The sequence below is a fragment of the Stomoxys calcitrans genome, chromosome 4 (genome assembly GCF_963082655.1).
Source record: "Stomoxys calcitrans chromosome 4, idStoCalc2.1, whole genome shotgun sequence".
Taxonomy (NCBI): Eukaryota; Metazoa; Arthropoda; class Insecta; order Diptera; family Muscidae; genus Stomoxys; species Stomoxys calcitrans.
The window spans coordinates 81,294,454-81,300,453 of NC_081555.1; positions in this window are offsets into that span (position 1 = coordinate 81,294,454).

Consider the following 6,000-nt stretch of genomic DNA (forward strand, 5'->3'; position numbering starts at 1 on the left):
AAAAAAAATTCGTCAAGTTGTATACAATCGCACAAAAACTAAACTTATTTCAGCAGAAAACATCACAATAAATTTACTAATCAACCAGTTATATATTTGTGGTATATGAGGCATTTTACGATTACAATCTTTGGTGAATTTTAGAATTGTTTAGGAAATAGAAATTTACAATGCAGTTGCTTCATCTTAAATAAGAACTGCGAACAGTGCTTTTATTGTGGAGGCTACCGTAGTGCAGAGGCTAGCATTGGTATGGTTGCTTGTTTCTATCAAAGAAAACTAGCATATTTTGTACATAAAAAGTGTTTTTCATTAAGAGCGCTTCAAGAATTTTTTTATATAAAACAAAATCGGTTTTTGATATCAATGAAATTCTTTATACCTGTGAAAGTACGTTCGATGCCATTAAGTATGGAGCTCAATTTCTTTTGCATGGCCACCACGGAGCCGAGACGCTGAACCCAATTTTCGATGGTTTTCAAGTATAAATCGGCCGATACTGCTGCAACTTCTCGTTCGATATTCGTTCAAATTCATCAATCGTCACTGGATTGTTGGCATAGACCATAGACTTGACGTAGCCCCACAGAAAATAGTCTTACGGCATCAAGTCAAACAACCGAGGTGGCCAATCGACTGGACCATTTCGTGAGATAACACGTTCTCTAAACATTGTTTGCAATGAATTGATTGTGACATTTCCTGTGTGGCTTGTGGCGCCGTCCAAGTCCATATCATCCAATTGGGACAAAAAATATTCCATTATCAGTTGACGGAAGCGATTCCCATTCACAGTTACGTCCCGATCTTAATAAAAGATTGATGGCCTTAGAAAACTATTTTGATTTCCATAGTCATAGTGTAAATCTGGAAGTTTGAAGAATTTTTTACCGAATTTGTGGAAATTTTTTCGAAATTTTGTAGGTTTTTATACCGAATTTTTGAAAAAATTTCTGTTTTTGAAAATTTCCAGTTGGACATTTTGGGTAATATTGCTCATACAGTTTGTGTAGCAGAATGAACTCAAATCAAATTAGTGACTCCCGTTGGAAAGATGATGAACATTTAAACAAACTTATGAGTGCAAATGAAAATGAAAAGTAAAGAAACCCATTAAAAATCAGAGCTTAATACTTTTAATAAGTTTGTTTTATTTGAGATGCATGCACGTTATTTAAGGCAAGCAAGTGAGAGTGCTGCGCTGGCATCCATTTCTCAGACATGCTCGCATAAATCCTTTCGGTGTTTTTGTTTTTGTTTACGATTATGCCGGAGACTCCTCCAAAAAATGGTCGTTCGTTATTAACATTTTCTCGTGATGTCTCCAATGATCGAATGCGAATGATAATGATGTGGACGATGGCATCTTGTAAGGTTGTATGAGAGCGCTCAGAGTTAGCTTATAAGCAAGTGAGTTGTGGTATGTCTGTGTGTCTTTCCGCTTTGCCGTTAACGAATTCCAATTTTATGTTATTCATATTGTCTTGGTCTCAACTCCTGCAGCAGAAGAAGACAAGAGTGGGTGTTGCCCTTTGTAGGCTATAAAAAGTGGTCAACATGCGATTTTTTTTCGGTGGGCTTCTCCGCTGCCCATTGCGGCGATAAGTTGGCCTTTGCCGTCAAATCGTTCAGACAAATAGCCAGGTCGAAATGGCTGCTGCTGCCTGCTCCCATGTGATTTTGATTTTGGCGACTTTGAACTACTCCATAGGCCATGTCTTAAGCAAAATGGGTGGACACTTTGGCTGCTTCATTATGTTCGCATGTTTTATTAGAGCTCTAGATGAACGTTGCAGCACCAGCCATTAAGCTTCTGGCTAAAGCAGCGACACCGATGACGACAATAAGAGCCATATATACATTCTTATAAGTGTATTCAGTATATCTGCCAAAGATGAAATAAAATCATAAAAGATGTGATATTTTTTTTTCCAGCCAACAAAAAGACCAAGAACCCCTAATGAATTGCATTTTTCGGCATGGTCTCCAATCATCTTATCATACGACTTTTGCGTGTCTCTGGTGTTTTTGTTTAGGACTTTTGCTGGACAATAGCTCAAGGAGATTGTATAACTTTTAAAGGTTTCTTTTAAAACAAAATTATAAACTAATACCCATTGTGCTGTTTGAAGTTCTTTTATATCAGTCACCTTAGGATAGGGAGTATATTCATTTACTCATGCAAGCGTTTGCAACTTATCAAATTATCCATTTCCGACCCTGCAAAGTATATTGATCGTTGTTAAATTCTAAGACGATTAATCGATGTCAGTGTGTCCATTCCTCTGGCTGTTAATCTGTTGTAATCACATCTTCAAAATTTGAGATATTAAACTGAAATTTGGAACAGCGCTTCCATAAACAATGAGTTGCTTTAAGGCTCCCGTCATCCGAATTGATTATGGTCCAGATCGGACCATATTTAAATATAGCTGTCATATACACCGTTCCGCCAATCAAAAATTTTAAGCCCATTAAGTGCAGCATAAATTAACTGATTTTGCTGAAATTGAGAACAGCGCATTCTATTAAGCCTCCCGACATCGGACTTGAATACGGTCCAGATTGCACAAAGAGCGATCTGCCGATTTAGTGTTATAAGCCTATAACAGCCGATTCCGCTGAAATTTAAAACGGTAAGTTGTTATATGCCTTCCCTCATCCAACCAGTATATGGTCCAGATCAGAACAAATTTATATATAGCTATCATAGGGTCTTAAGCCTATAAAAGCCTTATTTATTAGCCAATTTCGCAAAAATTTAAAGCTTAATTTTGATGACAAATTGAGACTTAACCTTCAACTGGCGACATGGTGGTATATTTTACCCCATCAACACGTTTTCGTTATTCTCAATTTTGCGATCCATTTCTCTTTTTATCGTCTCATTTAACTGTCGTGGTTAGACCGACGTGTTTTAATCGCCGTAAGTGCATTATGTGCGGTGTAATGCATGTGCTGGTGTAACGACGTCGACGTCTAGACTTTTTTTTACCACCAATCTTACCATTAATGTAACTATTCAAAAGAATAAAAGAAAACACATGTCACGTTTCAAAGAGTAAAATCGGGAAACGGTTTTTATGGGAGCTATATCAGGTTATAGAACAATTTGATACAATACCAATGATGGAAGACTTGCCGGACGTTATCGCGCAAAATTCCAGCCGTTTCAAATAATGATTGCACCCTCTCAAGGCGCAAGCAGTTCAATCGTTAAATCAAATTATATGGGAGCTATAAACAAATTTGGTTTATAACTTGATGTATAGATGTTGGAAGTAAAGACAAAACATAGCGTGCAAAATTTCAGACAAATCGAAAAATATATTCGCTTTATAAGGGCTCAAGAAGTCAATCATGGAGATCGGTTTATACTGGAGCTACATCGGATTATGGACCGATTAAGACCACTAAAGTTATGTTTATAGTAATAACAGTCATAATATGCAAAATTTCAACCATATTGGTTATAAAATGGGGGTTGGGTGGTGTTGTGCTGGTTACCCCATAGACAGATTTGTGCTTTACTCCCAAAGACCTTTCATTTGAGCCCCATGCGGCTATGGTCGTAAATATGTCCCCTTTGGGGGATGTTTTTGGGGAGGCGGCCCCCCAAACACTTGGTCTTATATTTGGATATCAGATTCTAATTGTACACTCAAATACCTTTTATTTAAGCCCCATATTCCTATGGTCAGTAAATAAGTCCTGTTTGGGGGATGTTTTGGGGAAGGGGTGGACCCCCAGAAACGTGGTCCCACGTTTGGATATCAGATTCGTATTCTACTCGCAAATACCTTTCATTTGAGTCCCATATTGCCATGGTCGGTAAATATGTCCGATTTAGGGATGTTTTGGGGTTGGGCTGGTCCCCCTAGCACTTGGTCCGACAATTGGATATCAGATACGTTTACTTATCCTAAATACCTTTCATTTGAGTCCCATATTGTCGTGATTGGTCTAAATATATGCTTGGTAGGTTTCAGGGTGGGGCGTCCCCCCTAGGTAACCCATCCGAAATTTGGATACCAAAATTTTATTTTCAGGGTACTATATGAGAGCAAACAAAATTTCGCTTAAATCGCACCACCCATCTCCGAGATCTGGCGTTTCTGAAAATTAGGGTAAGGGGGAGGTTCCGCGGAGGTTCAGAACCTCACAAGTATTGCCAGCATTAGGAGGGGAACCATTAGGACCATTAAAAGTACCATGTTCAAAATTTCAGCCAAATCGTATAATAAATGCGCCGATTTGGACCAAGAGACCGTTCTTAAAAATTTTTTTTTTATTTTAAATCCGTTTAATTTGATTTATTCAACTAATACAATAATGTTTCAAAAATGTAACTTTTTCTTGGAAATCTTCATTTACAAACAAATAAGGAAAGGGAAACCCGGCCGACACTGGATAACTATGAGCACCATACAGGCTGGAACTTTGAGCTCCGACTTGCATCGTTATAACGGGAAGCTTAGATGAAGGCTACCGAGCGCGTCTACAGGTTGCGGATAATGCAAAGCTTCGTTTTTATCCAGAGCAACTGCAAATGCGGCCGCGGGTAGTCGTCGATTTCGCGAGGAAAGTTTCAATGAGGAGTTAGGTGGCACTTGCTCATAACTAAATACTGAGTGACAATGATACTCGAGATGCCAAGAGTAGTTATTGGCGTATTCAAATAACCAGGTTAGAGGATCTTACAAAACCCATGCGGTTGGGACGCTGTGCCAGTAACCCTCCCCTGGAAAACTATAAGAATCATAATGAGAAACGAAGGAATAGTAACAGGTAAAAGCGTGTTAAGATTGGCCGGGCCGAATCTTGGAAACCCACCGCCATGGATTCTGCTAAAAATTTATGCAAAATAAATTTAATTGAAGGGAATAATTTTATTCTTCAGACCGGTTTGGATCACATTTGGCACAGTTACTGAAAGTTATAACGGAGCATCACATGAAAAATTTCAGCCAAATCGGACAAAGATTGCAGCTTTTAAGGGCTCAAGAAGTCAAATCGGGAGATCGGCTTATATGGGAGCTATATCAGATTATAGACCGATTTGGACCGTACTAGGAACAGTTTCTGAAAGTGATAACAGTACACTACATGAAAAATTTCAGCCAAATCGAACAAAAATTGCGGCTCGCAATGGCTCAAGAAGTCAAATCGGCAGATCGGTTTATATGGGAGCTATATCAGATTATAAAACCGATTTGGTCCATACTAAGCACAGTTGTTAAAAGTCACAACAGAACATTGCATGCAGAATTTCATCCAAATCCGGCAAAAATTGCGGCTTCCAGGTAGAGCTGGCAAAATATCGATAGCACTATCGATACTACTTCCAGAGGCTCAAGTCAAATCGGGAGATCGGTTTATATGGGAATTATATCTTAATCTGAACCGATATGGCCTCTTTGCAATCCCCAATGACCTTCGTCAATATTAAGAATCTGTGTAAAATTTCAAGCGGCTAGCTTTACGCGTTCGTCCGCTATCGTGATTTCGATAGACGGACATGGCTAGATCGACTTAGAACGTCGAACGTTCAGCGTCATAGGGGGACATGCTAACCTTTGCGCTACGGTGGCGCCCATTTTATGGTGGTGGGTATAAAAACGGACCCCCTATCGTTGACGACCCATACAAACGGTTTTTGTGGTTAGACGGAGACTGAAATACCTTGTCTCAAGCTTAACTCCAGAGGGTGGGAGGCTAGCCACAATCCGCATTAAAGCCAAAAGCCTAACATCAGCTTAATTTGTGCACATGCCCTACGGAAGACAAGGAGGAGCAGACCAAGGATATTTTCTACGAACGCCTAGAGACATAATATGACCACTGTCCCGCCCATGATATTAAAATCGCTCTGGGAGATTTTAATGCGAAGATAGGGAAGGAAGACATCTTTGAACCAATAGTCGGAAAGTTTATCCTCCACGAGATAACGCCCGATAATGGGTTGAGGCTAATTGATTTCGCCGCGGCAAAAAACGTTGA